Source organism: Cricetulus griseus, chromosome 4 (assembly GCF_003668045.3).
Source record: "Cricetulus griseus strain 17A/GY chromosome 4, alternate assembly CriGri-PICRH-1.0, whole genome shotgun sequence".
NCBI lineage: Eukaryota > Metazoa > Chordata > Mammalia > Rodentia > Cricetidae > Cricetulus > Cricetulus griseus.
The window spans coordinates 85,190,845-85,207,851 of record NC_048597.1 but is presented as its reverse complement, the minus strand read 5'-3'; the positions used below and the strand labels follow the sequence as shown (position 1 = coordinate 85,207,851).

Sequence of the window (17,007 nt, the reverse complement as noted above, 5' to 3'; positions counted from 1 at the left end):
TTTTACTCCTAGACTTTCCTGCCTGAACACAGGTATCTGGGGATGATGAGATGCTTAGCAAAGTGCCTGCCACACAAGATTGTGGCTCTGAGTTCAGATCCCCAACACCCACATAAAAGCTGGGCTCAGCACAGGGGCACGTGTTTGTGACCCTAACACCAAAGATCAGGGAAGACGTGGAACTCTTTGGCTGAATTGATGAGCTCCAGGTTCACTGAGAGATCCTGTCTCATAAAAATAAGGTGGAGAGCCAGGCGTTGGTGGCACATGCCTTTAATCCCAGCACTTGGGAGGCAGAGGCAGGCAGATCTCTGTGAGTTCAAGGCCAGCCTGGTCTTCAGAGCGAGTGCCAGGATAGGCTCCAAAGCTACAGAGAAAACCCTGTCTCAAAAATCCAAAAAAAAAAAAAAAAAAAAAAAAAAAAACAGTGGAGAGTGATCGAGAAAGTCACCCAACACTGACCTTGGACCTTCATATATGCACACAGGTGCAGACATGTGCTTACAACTCTCATGTACTTGTGCACATATCCACAGGAGCACACACACATGAAAGAGAGAGACACAGAGGATACAAATATCTGTGGTCTTCATCTCTCTTATATAAAATGATCTTTATTTTTTCATCCCACCTCCCTTTTTAGCTATTTTTCTCAAGGACAAACTCACTCAGAGAGTCATCTAAATTCCTTCTCTGCCACCTCACCTATGGCACCATTGAAACTGACCTAATGAAGTGTCAGTGACCTCCATATTGTCAAAGCTAGAAGACTTCCCTGCTCTTATCTCTGCAGACCATCCTTGTTCTTGCTATTCCCTCCTCCCTTGACTCCTTGGGGTAGTTCATGGGCTTTGTGAGAATTTATTTGTCTGAATTTAGGAATCTGTTAGCTAGAATAAACCCTTTGGTCTTTAGATGTTCTCACCTCTAAAATCTGGTACAATTTGAGACTAGGTAATGGCAGGGCAGGAAGACAGTCAAGGGCTCAGGCTTTGGTGCCTTTAGGTTCAACATCCAAGTTAGCTCCCTGGTCACTGAGCACACCGGTATCAACTCTGTGTGTTCCAGCTACTTCACACACAAACTGTGGGGTTTGTAGGCAAAGCACTCTAAGCAGTGTCTAGCCCACAGCAAATGTCACACGTGTGTGTGTGTGTGTGTGTGTGTGTGTGATGCCCGCACCAGGGGACTTCTGTGGGTTCAGTGACTGACAGCCCACACATTGCATTTGGAAGTCATCACAAGACAGTGCCAACTTCTGTTTATTCCTGATTGTTTTCTCTCATCTAGGGCCATTTGTTTTTCCTGAGCCAGAGCTTTGGCAGCCTCTTCTTTCATGGATGACATTGTTCAAACCTTTGGCTCTAGTGGCTTCCTAAAGCTAATGGTTACCATTTATCTAGGTACAGTGCAGACTTATTGCCAGGCTCTCACTCTACCTGACTCCATCCAGCCTCTCCACATGGTTTCCCACTGGTGGCTCCAAGGAATCTTCTTCCTCCTACTGAATGTGCTCGTTCTCTGCATCCATCATCTTATCATCCTATGAGGTATGTCCATCCCTCTCGTAAGAATGCTGAAGGCATCCAAGACTGCACCCTTCTACACACACACACACACACACACACACACACACACACACACACACACACCAGGCCCTCCTTCATTGACACTCCACCTCAGTTCTCCAGGCCATTGGCTGCCTCTGCCTGCTCAATCTGGCACCGACAAATTTCAGACATTTTCTAGCTTCCGTCTCATCCCCTTTCTCTTCATTTTTCTCTGGACGTGGCTTTCCGGTTACAGTTCATCAGGACAGAGAAGTCAGGGCAGCAGGAGCTGGAAGCAGCTGTCAATGGACTGAAACCTGAAACCCTGAACTAAATAAACCCCTTCTCCCTTAAGTTGCTTTTGGCAGAGCTCTTTATCACAGCAACAGGCGAGAAACTGTGACAACTGGTGTCCCTAGAAGAAGAGATTCATGGGAGTTGGGGGCAGCAAAACTAAGAAACACCATGGTTAGACCCTAACCCTTTACAGTCATTCCAAGCCAGGAAGTTACCAGAAACAGAACTTGTCCCTTGTTCTTGCCTTCTAGCTTCACACATGCAAAAAAATTAAGTTTGTTGGTTCTTAAAGGTTTTGTTTAGATTTTTAAAGATTTATGTCTTATCTATTTTTAAGACGTATTTATTTTATGTTTGTATTTTGCTTGCCAAATGCCCATGGAAGTCAGAAGAGGGCATCAGATCCCCCTGGAACTGGAATTACAGACAGCTGTGAGCCACCATGTGAGTGCTGGGAACTGAGCCTGAGTCTTCTACAAGAGTAGCTAATGCTCTTAACTGCTGAGTCATCTCTTCAGCTCTTAGTTATTATGTTTAATTGTGTGTATGTGGTGGGGAAGATGAATGTGGATTTGTGCACATGAATGCAGTGCTGACAGAGACCAGAATAGGTTGTTAATTCCCCTGCAACTGGAGTTACAGGTCATTGTGAGAAGATATGGGTGCTGGGAACTGAATTCTGGTCCCCTGCAAGAGTACTATGTATTCTTAATCTTAATCACCATCTCTCCAGCTCTTAAATTTGTGCTTCTTAAGCTGTCCAGTCTCTGATGCTTCATGACAAGAAACACAACCCGATTCCTGATTCTCACATACACCATTGGTTTAAGAACTGTAAACCATGGCTTGCAACCCCTTGGAAGGTGGGTTTGGCATCCCCACCATGGTGCACAAAGGCTGTTCTTGGTGTTTGGCTCTCATTTCACTTTACAGATCTCTGCTCACATTTTAATCCAACAGACACCCTACACTTGAGGTTAAGTTAGATGACCCCCTCCTTCTCCTAGGGCCAAACAGCCTCTCTGGTGCTTGCCTTTGTCTCGCCATTTTCTAGAAACGCTGTCATTCCTGTGTGTGTCTCTGCATCTCTCAAGAGGAAAAGACCAGCTCCATCCTATGCCTTTTTATTCCAGGCACATTGTGGCTTCATAAAGACATCCGATTTATTTTCACTGAATGAATGAATAAATAAATGATAAACAGTGCTGTGTCATGGTTATGCATAACATTCTAAAAACAGTGCCTGGCATAAATAAGTACTATTGAGTGTTTGTTAAATAAATGAACAAAATACACAGAGCATGCTTCGGATCATTCCTTCCCAGTCGTTCTAACTGTCAAACTCATGTGAAAGCCGAAGCGGGAACATATGGAGCAGTGAAATCCCAGATTTGCAAAGATGTTTTATTCAAAGAAGTTCACATTCATATTTACTGTACTGACTCCACAGACAGCTGTAGTCATGACTGAACCAGAATGGAAAATTCTCCTTCCTCCCCTCCATGCTTACCTCACTGGGCTCTCTGGCCATGGTGTTCACTGAGCTCACCACTTCTGTCTGCCCAAATCGACACTCCCCTGGGGTCCACACACATGCCTACCCAGGCCAGTGGGATGATCTGGTGAGTTTTACTCCTTGGCTCTTTGATTGGATCTTCTTAATTGCTGCTGGAACACTAAGTGCCCCCAGGGAACTGAGGCCAGTGTGGGTCAGAAAACTGCTGTACCTGTGAGATTCTGAAAACAAGCCAGAGGAACTGCACATGGCTCCTGGGAAGATCGGTTTGGCCCTGAGAACCAAGTATGGCACTGGGATGTAGTTCACATCTAAAGAACACTTGCACGGGATAGGACTGGCTGCTTCCGGCCATCAAAGGTGGTACCTTGCCCGGCCCTGGGCTGCATAAAGCAGAGACATGGTGATACCTCCCCCTGAAGAGGCCCTGGAGTAGGTAGGTCTGCCTCTGTGTTGCTGATTTTACGTATTAGAAGCCTAGTCCTAGATCACTAAAGAAATTGATTCTGGCTTACAGTTCAAAGGGATCAGTCTGTCATAGTGAGGAAGGCATAGATAGCATCAGGTGGCCAGACGGGAGGCCAGCTGGTCACATTGCATCAGCAGACAGGAATCAAAGAGTGAGCATAGAGTAGACCAGGGCTGTCAAGCCTCACAGCTGATCCCCATGACCCACTTCCTCCAGTGAGCTCCACCTCCCAAAGGTTCCACAATCTTCCCTAACAGGGCCATCAGCTGTCCTTCTAGGCATGACCCTGCATGGCCTGCTGGGCCTCTTGAGTCTAGAACCTGTGGCTGTCACAATTCTCTACTTTCCCCAGCAAAGTCACACCTCCTAAACCTCTCCAAACAGTGCCACCAGGTGATGAGCAAGTGTGCAAATGCCCAAGACTGAAGGACCATTCCCATTTGAACTACAGAGGCCTCTATACTTGCATCTGTTGGCTTAGGTCTCTCTTCTGGCTTCTTTGAAGATAGTCTCACTCAGCAGTGCCACTCAGAGAGGAGGCAACAGACTACTTTCAGATGGGAATTCTCCTCCTGATTTGTGCAAGTGAAGCTGCTCTCAGATTCCCACTTATCTGCCTGGGGCCTGTTATTTCCAAGTAGCCTTCCACATGTTTTGTGGGTTTCCAGAGGTCTTCCTGTCTTTCAGTCTTTGGGACAGAGTTTGTTTGTCCTTATTCTGATGTTGTCCTTCACTGGGTCACAACAGATGCCATTCGTTGCTCACCATCTTATGTGGGAGGCTCTGGATTATCTTTCACTATGGCCACTGCCCTGCCAACATCAGTTGCAAGGTCCTTCCCCACCCACCAAGTTATAATAATAAACTTGCTTTTTCTTCCAACCCATCTACAATTTCATGGTTATACTTTAAAGTGAAATATATTTCAATCATTTCCCCCTTAAATCTGATTTGTCTTTACTCTCTAGACTCAGGGACTCCATAAGATAGATGACCATGATGCAAGTTGGTAATGGATATATAAAACAAAATCTATCTGTCTCTTTGACCTTCCATGATCTTGTCTAAAATGGGAAACTTCAAAATATTCTCTGGGAGCTATAGAGAAAGCTCAGAAGTTATAGCACCGGCTGCTCTTGTAGAGGACCTGGATTCAATTATGAGCAACCCCATGGTGGCTCACAACCATCTGGAACTCCAGCTCCAGGGGATACAGTGCCCTCTACTGACCTCTGCATGCACTGCACACACACATTGCACATACATACATGCAGGCAAATACTTGGTACACATAAAATAAGCAAATCTTTAAAATAAATGTCCTCTGTTAAAAAATGCTGTAGGTAGACAAGACTCGAAAAGTGTCAGCTATGTTAATATATACAATTATGAGCAAATCCAGCTTCGGGATATGAAGGGTGAGACTCCAAAGGGTGAGTGATTATCAGAGTATGTGTCCTAAGAGTTTGAGAGAAGGTGAGACTGTCCAGCAGGAAGCCTCTCACTCCGAGGCGCTGATAATCTTATTAAAGCCCCTAAACCAAGGAACTGGAGAGATGGCTCAGCAGTTAAGCGCACTGGCTGTTCTTCCAGAGGATTCAGGTTCAATGCCTAGCACCCACATGGCAGCTCACAATTGTCTGTAACTCCAGTTCCAGGGGATCTGACACCTTCACACAGACATGTAAATAGACATATATACACATAAAATAAAAATAAATAAATCATTTTAGGGAACAAAAATCTCCTAACTCAAACACAGGGAAGAGCTGGGATCATACAGGACAAACAGACACTTTCAGGAATACTTTATACTGTCTTTCTGTCACAAAATTGACTGTTGTTAACACCATTAAAGAATAAAGCAAAATGTTCATAACTTTTTAAAAAGTTACTAATAACCAGATATTCCAGCAGAAACCCTTACATTGCCTAGGTTGTTTTGATTTTCCGGAAATTGATTGCCAAATTTAGTATTTTTGCCCAACAGCTCTGCTTCTATTGCACAATATCTGTGAACTTTTATCCCGTTTGTTCCTTTAATCAAAAAAAGGTGCAGACTGGAGAAGCCAGCACCGAAGAGCACTTGCTCATCTTACAGAGGATCTGGGTCGGCTTCTAAGCACCGACATGGCAGCTCACAACCATCGGTGATCCAGCTCCAGAAGGATTGAACACCCTCCACTGGCCTCTGCACACATGAAGTACACATACATAGTTACAGACAATAAAATGAAAAAATAAATAAAGGGAAAAACACAAATAAAGAGGGGTCCCAAGTGCTAGGCTCCACCTGGATGTTCTTGGCTCTGCTAAGACCCATGAGGCTTTGCCAGGGGCTGAAGGTTGGTTACTGAGAGCTGGCAGACTCCCACCATTCTGCCTCTGCTTTGCTCCTGATTGTGAATGGCGTGGTCCATTGAAGTGTGACAAGACTTATGTTCCATGATGACAGAAATCACCCGGGGCAAGCATCCCAAGTCATGAGTGAAGAGTTAAGAAATTGTTTTTAAATCTCTGAACATGGGCCAAGAACTTCTTGAATAACTCACAGCCATCATCTCTTTTCACAGTTTGGCCAAGGGCCTGAGTGACATCAGTAGAAGCCTGAGCCATTGGGAAACAGTGTCCAAGGATGTGAGCTAAGCCTTCCCTGTTTTCTCAGACGAAAGCTGGTAAATCCCAATGAGATACAAAGAGGCAGACTGCATCCTTGCAATGCACCTGTGGTCACACAGTAGGATATTTGGATTCTCTGGAATGTGCCATGAATTCCTCATCTTCCCCCTTTCTCTCTGAACTGTTGACACTCTAGGAGACATGTTTTAATATATTTTAGTTACAGCAGCAAATAAGTGTGACAGCGCCTTTTTAATGAGCCCAAGTTTGTCCTACTTACGTAAAAAGAAGAAAATAAATAATACTTTCCACTTCCTATGAGCTTCGCCTTATTCAGGTCAATGGGATCAGCTTTCCAGTGAAGAGATGAAGTAACTTGCCTGAATTGTCAGAGGTCAGGGTTAAAACCCTGCTTGGTCTCACTCTAAAGTTCTTGCTTTTTCCATTCTTGGGGATGGCACTCCCAAACTTAACCTCTAAAAAATACTCAACTTGCACACCTCTCTGCTTTTTACTCAGGTCAAAGCTAAAGGAAACAAAACATCAATGGGTTGTTTGCTTTTTAAAAAAAATCTTAAAATATTTTCCAGGCATCAGCCCATGAATTTAACTCTTCCAAGCCCCTATTGGGTATAAGCTAAGTTTCTTGGCCAAGTCTTTGCTCACTTTTACATCCCATGTTTAAGGAACTCCTTAACTGCTTGGTGTGCCTTTTCTTCTCACCTGCTGTCATCTGCCCCTTTCTCGTGACTGACAGTCAGACATATCAAATCTTCACATTGCCTTCATCTGAGAAGTATGGACTTTGAGAGTAAATTCAGCTCTTAATGGTTCCCCAGAGATATAAAAGGTTGGCCATCTTCACATACTGCTGGAGACTTTGACTTCAATACACAGTCTGTGCTAAGCACACACAACATAAAACAAGCACTGGCTTTCTACCCTGAAGGTAAACCAGACAAAAACTGTAGACTCATGAGACAGAGAAGGAATTTTGAAACCCAGGGATCCTCCCTAGCAAGTCACTGCAGGATTTTTAAATATAATCTTTTAACTTCAAAAGAAGCACAAAGACACTGAAGATATTGACAATTCTCTCTTTTTACAATCCACATCCCAGCATAAAGAGCATCGGGTTCTCAGAACTTGGACTCACGCCTAGCCCACAGCAGACACTTGGTAAATATTTGCTGGGGGGAGAATGAATGAATAATTGTCATAGTCAGTTTCCTGTTGCAGTGACACACTAGCACGGGACGGGTATGCATTAAAGAGGAGCAGCTTGGATTAGCTCCTGGTTCTAGTACAAGAGTAAGGGGCCTTATCTGATTATAGGTTTCTCCTTGGCAGTCTCAGGGTGGCATGGGGTACCACATGGCTTTCAGAGCGGTACCCTCAGGATGCCCCATTAACTCCAGGGCTTTTCATTATGGTGGCAAATACTGGAAAGAAAACTTTTAAAACAGGAAAAATCCATTTCTGTTCATGGTTTTAGAGGTTTTTGTGTAAAGTCACGTAGCTTCTGCACTTCTGGGTCCATGAAGAATTGGTCAGAATGACATTGCAAGGAGCACGTGGGAAGCAACGTGGCTCATCTCATGGCAGACAGGTGGCAGAGGCCAGAAAGGGGTGACAAGACACGCCTTTCAATGGCACCTCCATGAGCTGCTTCCTCTAACTAGACCCCATTTCCTAGATGAACTTATCAGATGAACTAGTCCCCCCATGATTCAACCCCTCCCTGTAGTGTCACATCTGAGGACTGAGCCTTCAACACATGAGTTGTTGGGGCAGATGACACTCTGTGTTCAAACCCTAACATCTACTACTGAAGGGACCAGCTCCCCATTTCGGCAGCCATAACAGCTGAACACATGCTTGTCTGACCTTGTCTTAGTCACTAGGAGGTTAGATGCCTGCCTCATGGCAAGGAACCAATCAGAAGTTAGCTGGTGGTGCTATGCTTTATGGCTCTGGGTGTGCTTTACGGACAAGTGCACAGCAATGACGTGCAGAGCATAGCAACCACCCTGGGAGGGCCTATGGGCCATAGCAACCAGTTGACCAATCAACACAGGACAAACCCTCCAAGCCTGGAGTCACACCAATCCTGAGCCTGTGCATACCCCTAGACACTCCCCTTATGCTGCCCTATAAGATCTCTATGCAGACGCTTTGAGCTGTCTTTCCTAGCCATCTGCCATGGCAGGTGGATGAAAGACCCGAGCTAACATGGGGTTAGCTTGTTAAACAACTATAATAAAGCCTTGTGCAGTTTGCATCAAGCTTTCGGATCTGCCTGGCGATTGGGGTGGCTGAGGTCCTGGGCTGAGATCCTGGAGGCCTGAGCTTCCGGGGGTCTTACACTACCTGAGTCATCCACTCAAGGGGCCAGGGCCTCTCTTAAATGTTCCACATCCTCTCATCTTTAATATCTCATACTGGGACTTAAAACTCTAACAGCCTGAGTTTTAGAGGAGGCAAACTATATTCAAACCATAGCAATAATTAAAAACAAATCCCTTCTTTCTTTTGCTATTGTTGCTCTACTTTGTGATTTGTCTGTTCAATAAACATGTAGTCTATCCAGTTGGCAGGCATATAAAACATGCTAGAAATACAACCTTGAAACATACATTCTTCCTGGCTCTGTGTGACTTGATATAGCTTACTTCTGCCTACCCATGTTTTCACCCTAGAGCAATACCTCCTGTGTTTTCTTCCAGTTAAAATAAGAGATGTAACAGCTTACATGACTATGTCCCTGTGGAGCTATTCTGAAAATGAGGTAAAGTGACATGATTTGTAAGCTGTTGATGCTGGTGTCTCACCAATAAAGTATGTATGTTATGTTACTGCAGGTTTAGTTTTAATTTTGGACACATCTAACAGAAGAATACAGGTCCAATGAGGAACCTTTAAATAAGGAAATATTTACATAATTGTCCCAGAGGCTAGATGAGTTGATGTCCTAAGAAGTTTTGAATAGCAAGGCCAAAGATCTCCTGAGTCTCAACTGAGGGATTGCCTGGATCAGATCAGCCCATGGGTGTAGCAGCATCTTGCCCTTGAACCTGCAACAGTGGCCACACCCCCTTTGGGCGTGGCTTCGGACAGAAGCAAAAAGAGAAAAGTGTGAGGCATTCTCTCTCTCTCTCTCTCTCTCTCTCTCTCTCTCTCTCTCTCTCTCTCTGTGTGTGTGTGTGTGTGTGTGTGTGTGTGTGTGTGTGTGTGTGTGTCTGTCTGTCTGTCTGTCTGACTGACTGTCTGTCTGTCTCTGTCTCTGTCTTTCTTGGGTCAGCGGATCCGATTGGAAGGGCAGAGAAACGTTGTGATGGTTCTTTACTATTATCTGTGTAAGTGTTCCCCAATAAACACCCATTTATCATTTATCTTGGGTCTAGTGAAATCATTATACCTGGCCTTCACATGGGTGTGACTGTGGGAGAATCTTCTTGATTGTTTATTGATGTAGGAGAATGCAGCCCACTGTGGAAGTCACCATCCCTAGGCAGGCGGAACTGAGCTATACAGGAAAAAGGTAGCCTTGCTGTGCACCAACAAACAGTGTTTTCCTGGGGCTTCTGTTTCAAGTTTCTACTTTCAGTGATGGACTGTGACCTGGAAGGGCAATTGGAATAAACCCTCTCCTCCCCTGAGGTGTGTTATTACAGCAAAGCAAAGGAAACTAGAATGGTTAGTAACTGAGAAACAACATCCTGAGGGTAGGAGGGCTGCTCTCTCCATTGTAGGGGGCAGGCAGCAGGAGGATGGAACCAGCTCCTCTTTTGTTGGTTACAATAGATGACCTGTTTCATGTACCCTCGTCATTTACTTCATACAATTCTGACAAAAAGCAGCATGGGTGTCTGCTGCTTCTAGAAGCTGAGTCCTCAGAATGCAAGCTTTCTCTTGGTCAGCAAAGCCACTGAATGGGCTGTAGGTTCTTCCTCTATACCCCGTTTCTGAACTTCTGAGTTAGTGTATTTATCCATTCCAAACTCCCGTCCAGGGCTGGCCTGGACATCCCAGTCTGTTTGTTCTTCAGGTATTCTACAATATGGCCATTAACCTCCTTTGGAGGGTCCACAACTGATGTCACTGAACTCTCCTTAGGGTTTTCAGTTCATGGCTCTCCCTTCACATTCTCCGAGGCTATCCATATGTCAAAACCCCCAGTAAAGATGGTAGAGCTTTCATTCAAGTAAACTCAGGAATGCTGCAAGATAAACTGAGGGTCACCGGCCTGCATAGGAAGGCTGGGTGAGACTGGCTTTCCCCAGTGTATTCCACACTACCTCGGCAAATGCCATTGTCCTCTTGGATGGCAATGTTCCTGATGGATCTCTGGGAGATTTTTATCAATGTTTCTTGCAAAGTTTGATGGCATTTTCACAGGGGCTGGGTGTAAGATCTTGGGGAAGTTCCAAGTTGAGGTTGCCCTGTTAGTGTGCAGCCTGTTTGGCCCTTCTTCACAGTCTGGGCACAATGTGGCCTCATCAATCTTGGCTGCTTCTAGCACTATCTGCAAAGGCTTTGGAAGAGTGGGTGGCATTCGGCAGGCCCACTCTCTCCTTCTGCAGGACTTTGGGGTGGCCACCAGAATCTCCTACTCTTTGAATTCTTTGCAGGGCTCCTGCAGGGTCTCTTAGGTCTCCCCATTTGTGGTTTTTGAGTGAGAATCCTGCTTGGCTTTTTTTTTTCACTAGAACCTGTCATCTTCATGCCAGCTAGATGAAAGACTCCAGAGAGGCTGCGGCGGTCAGAATATCAACAACAGAAATTTGTTTGTAATATGCTTGGCTTCTTGCCACCATGGAGGTGAGTGAATTCAGCACAGGTATTGGGCATCACTTCTTTTGGTGTGGTGCCTTTACCATGGCAACAGTGCTGCAGGGACCAAAGAGTCCTGAAAGAGACAACAGATAACTCTGATCCAGAAGCCTCTGGAGGCTGTTGGTCCTTCTCAATTCCACATCCCTGAGAGCAAAGATGGGTGCTCCGTGCTGGGAAGTCCTGAAGACCCTACCAGACCCTACCCAACCCCTGCTCCAGTATAACCAGGTTGTGGCCCCAACCTCAGGATCCTACCTCAAATGCTGAGCAAACATGGATCTGTACATGTGATAACTCACACAAAAATGTTCATTTTTTGTCTATGTTGATAACCGTGTTAATGAAACATCACAAGAATGTAAAAAAAAATAAAAGTTCATTTTTAAAATAATGGCCTGAAAATAAAAACAACTGAAATGCCTTTGTCAAGTGGGGACAATCCAAACATGGGGCAGAACACACCTCTTTCAAGGACTGGGTGCATTTTATAAATTACAAAGAAAATGTTAGAGTCAAATGACACACTTAATAACAACTATTTGCAAGTTATAGCTTAAAAAGCCAACTTTAATAGCTGATAAAGAGATCTAACTATGAGAAAAAGCAGCAGTGTACCCCGTGGGAAGGCCACTGGCCCATCTGGACACATCTATGTTCTCTGGTGCTAGCACCACTGGAAAGTGAGATCACTGGCTCCAGCCTGTCATCTTTGGTGGCTTTAGGACTAGACTGGCATCCTGACCTGGGGGAGAGGAGTGTGCCCTTCACATTTCCAGGAAGATGGTTATTTCCTGGACCTCCAGTGAGGAGTCAGCAATACGATGCTAAGGACTCATGACACCTCTGGCCAGTTGGTCCTGGCATTTGGGCACAAAGTAATGTTCCCTATTTTAATTATTAATATATTCCTTCAAGAGATCCCTCCCAAATGGATATACTCTGCAGATAATAGCCAGATGCACTGAGCTTAACCTTCATTCCTAACTGTACATAAAAGATAACCGTCACTACAGTGAAACAGTAACTCCAACTTCTTGTTATTAGAGAGTAACAGCTAGCTGTTGCAAAGACCATATTGGGTTTCAGCTTGTTTAGCTACCAAGCTACAGGTCCTTTTAAAGGGAGTTCAAAGTATAAGAACATGAACTCTGGTCTGCAGCCTTCTGGTTATTTAGATCTCTGTAAATCAACTCTTAGAATAAAAAAATATATATGAATTTCAAGGCAGGTCCTCAAAGATCCCCATGTTTGTAAATGAAAACCAAAAGTGCCAGTCTCTACTGAAAGAACAACCTATTAGGATTGTTGTGTGCTGTGTGTTGTTGACACTGAGTCATGATGCTAGCCCAATGAATGACACCACAGCCCTACAGAGCCATGGTGCTCTCTACAGCTCCTCACAGCCTTTGTGAAGGGCAGGAATGCTTGCTTCTGTGGTGGTTATTCTTCAGCCACAGGCCATTGCTTAATCTCTTTTGCATTGTCAACTCCTGAGATTTCCTTCAAACCCTTCCTTTTTTCGAAGTGACCGTAAAAACCCCAAATCCTGAGTTCCCAGACATGACAGAAAATATGTGTGAAGATACTCAAGATGCAAGGAAGAAACTAAAAACTGAACACCCCTAAAACATAGAAAGGATGAGACAGAAGGGGACAGACAGCTTCAGTTGTGTAGAAGGGACCTGCCACCCAAAACAGAGGCAGCCCCAACGGCTGACCCATCCAGTGGGTGGAGTGATGATGGTGCACAGGGCTTTGAACAGGAGAAGAATGGAGCCATGGTGCTCTGCCTGGGTAGAGCACAGAAAGGCGGCGGCCTCGGCCTGCTCTCTCAGCAGTCTGTGCACGCAACGTTAATGTATACCTTTACCACAGAAAACTCAACATGAGGGTCAAAAACCCAAGTGACAAAAGATAATGAGTGGCAGAATCTCCCAGAAATAGCACAAGAGGTAAAGAATGGAATGTAAGAGCAAAATGTAAACAACAAGGGGACTGGAGAGATAGTCCAAGCGGTTAAGAGCATGTATGGCTCTTGTATAGAATCTGAGGTCCAAGATCCTTTTATCAGTGGCCGCAACCACCTGGAACTCCAGCTGCAAGGAATCCAACCTCCTCCTCTGACTTCCAAGGGCACCTGCGCGCACGCGCATACACACACACACACACACACACACACACAAACACACACACACACACACACACCACTCACTCACTTGCACACACACACAATACACTCACTCACTTGCACACACACATGCACTCACACACACACACACACACACACACACACACACACACACACATGCATGCACACACTCTCAAGCACACACACATACACACACTTTAAAAAATAAAATCATTTTCTGAATGTACATAGTATGGATGAAAGTCAAGACAGATGCCAGAAGATAACTTTGGACAGTTCCAGTACAAATGGTACAATTCCTTTCTGGCACGCTGTGGAGAAGCAACTGTTCTAGAATTGTCTACCTGACCCAATTATCCAACTATGAGGGGAAATTTCAGATATTTTTGAACATTTAAGAGATGAGAAAACCCCCAGCCCATCAACTAGAAGACATGGTCCAGTAAGAAGAAAACTTCATCATAAGGGACTATCAAGAGTCAAAGGCAGTAACTGATAAACAAAAAATTGACCAGAATTCTAGCCGATCCTGACAAAAAAAAGTAGATAATCATGTGTCACTCAATGGCAGGGACACGTTTTGAGGGCTATATTGTCAGCACTGGTCACTGTCCTAGTTTGCTGTCTGATCTTATGATAAAACTTTGACCAAAAGCAATTTTTCAGGAACAAGGTTTATTTCAGCTTACAGGTTATAGTACATCATCAAGGGACACAAAGACAGGGACCCAAAGCAGAAACCCAGAAACAGGAATTCAAGTAGAGACCACGAAGGAACATTGTTTCCTGGCTTGCTCTTCATGGTTTGTTCAGCCTACATTCTTATATAACACAGGTATGGTGGTTTGAAAGAAAATGGCCCCCATAGGGAGTGGCACAGTTAGGAGGTGTAACTTTGTTGGCGTAGGTGTGGTCTTGCTGGAAGAAGTGTCTCACTGTATGGGGTGGGCTTTGTGATCTCCTATGCTCAAGCTACTTCCAGCACACAGTTCACTTCCTGTTGCCTGCTGATCAGGATGTAGAACTCTCAGCCCCTTCTCTAGCGCCATATCTGCTTGCACGCCACTGTGTTTCCCACCATGATGACGGCGGACTAAACCTCTGAAACTGTAAAGCATCACCAATTAGATGTTTTCCTTTACAAGAGTTGCCATGGTCATGCTGTCTCTTCAAAGCAATAGAAACCCAAACTAAGACACCAAGTCTACATGACTAAGGGTGGCACCTCACACAGTGGGCTGGGCCTCATTAATCAAGAAACTGTCCCATAGACACACCCATAGGCCAGTCTAATACAGGCATTTCCTCAACTGAGTTTCTCTCTTTCCCAGGGGACTCTAGTTTGTGTCAGGCTGACAAAATCTAGCAACCACATTCACACACCACAGCATGCAAATTAGTAAACCTTGATGACATGGCTGCTATTCACCTGTGGTGCATGGGGTATGTAGAGTTGCTCCTAGGACTACAATAAATGGAACAACATGATTTTAAGTCAAGTACAAGAGAAAAGGATGCAACTGGAGATGAGATAATCAGATACATGAGGTGGCTGCCAGCATTGCAGGTATGTTTCACAGCAGTACATGTTCAAATAGCAATAAAAACATAGCATGATAAGTACATAATCCATTGGCACAGTCATTTACTATCATTGTCAGGCAATGTACACCACACACATTTAAGTACTGTTTCTGTACAGTGGACCACAGGGCAGGCTTATTTGCACCAGCATCAACGCAAGCACATTAGAACTGCACCGCATCTTGATGTTACCACGGTTACAACATCCCTGAGCACTGGGAACTTTTCAGCTCCATTATACTCTATTAGACTCGCGCCGTCTGTGCAGCCTGTCACTGACTGGAATGTCATTATGAGAAAATCTTGGAACTGTGTGAGAGGAAAAGCCTGGAACTAAATTTGGTGCCTTTGTGAGCAAAGTCTTAAAACTGTTAGTAAAGAAATGACAAGGGCAAGTGTCTGTCCTGTTGCCTCTGGTATGTTATTCAGTCTTCCATCATGGTTTTGGAGGCTTGTGTCCAAAATCTGGAAGACATGATGCTTTGGGTCTCTGATGAGAGGATTGGGTAGCAAAGGCAGGCAGTGTTAGGGGTGCCAACTGCTTACTTGATGACTGCAAAGTCAAAGGCATAAAGGAAGAGGATGGTGTCCACATAAAGGAAGAGGATGGTGTACCACAGTCCTCTTCAAGGGCACATACCCAAAGACCCACAGGTATCCCATTAGGTACTATGTCCCATCAGTACCACCCTGTTAGACTAAGCCTTTACCACATGTACTGTAAGGAATACTATTCAAATCATGGCAGTCGTCAACTATGGTCATAGGACATCTCTTTCACTCTGGAAGGATGGCATGACTTGAGGAGTTACCCTTGTAGTCCCTGATGGGCATGGTTTTCTATGCCATTGAATGGCTCAGGAGAGATGCTCCATCTGATGGATGGTCCTTTGGAAGAAATCAGACATATGTCCTCCTGATGCCATGTGCCCACTGTGGAGTTCACACCTACTGCAAGGTGAGGAGTGGTCTCCTCTTCCACAGGACAAGTAGGGCTCTATGTCAGTGGTGTCCTCCCTGGGAACCATCTGGGATCCTCTAAGCACTCCTTCAGGACTATCTGCCCCCTTGAAGTTACCACACACTCAAGTTTGTTTAAATTGTGATAAGAATACATGGAACAAAAATTGTAACCACTTTCAAGTGTGTAGTTTGGTGCTATGAGGTACATTCATGTTGAGGGCAGGCAATATTCACCACTGGGCGTCTCCATAACACTTTCTTATGTCCAAGCTGAATTTCTCTGCTTTTAGAGGGCTGGAGAGATGACTTGGTAGGCAAGAACTCTAGCTGCACAAATATGAGGACCTGATTCAAATCATCAGCATCCTTGTGAAAAGCCACACACGGCAGAGAACACATAACACCAGCACTGAGGGCACAAAGGCAGGGGATTGCTAGGGATGGCCAGCCACCACCTAACTCCAGCTTCAGGGGCATGCCTTGTCTCAAAGAAATGAGCAAGATAAAGAAGGACACTTGACAGCCTCCTCCAGCCACCTTGCACACTGGTGTGTACATTCTGACACACAAACATATCACACACACACACACACACACACAATACATACACACACATAATACATCTCACATACACACATGCATACACACACACTCACACATAATACATATACACACACATAGTGCATACACACACACACACACCCCACACTCCCATTTTTATGCTGGACCCTGGTAATCTCTGTTTTTCTGTGATAAGTCTAAGTACCTCACATAAAGCATAAGAGTCATACACTATTTATCACTTTGTACACACAGTAATATTCCAAAAAGCAGGTTATCAATCAGTGTGCAGGATTTTATGGTCTTGATGGTGTTGAGTTAAACTGAATAGGATTTTCGAAGCCTCAGCAAAGACCTGCATGTGAACTGCAACCAAACTTGGTACACAAACTTAAAGGCTCACTCAGGAATTTATAACCAACCTTTGAGTGTCAGGTGATCACAGAAGCTGAGTGGTCAGCTA

At 44.7% G+C, this 17,007-nt stretch overlaps 1 long non-coding RNA gene across 1 annotated transcript; it reads left to right on the top strand.

Moving 5' to 3' along the window:
* Positions 1-435: 435 nt before the first annotated feature.
* On the top strand, positions 436-3,146 carry LOC118237784. The gene is made up of 2 exons (XR_004769483.1): positions 436-1,550; positions 2,902-3,146. It is a non-coding gene; the product is annotated as an uncharacterized LOC118237784 (long non-coding RNA).
* Positions 3,147-17,007: the final 13,861 nt, after the last annotated feature.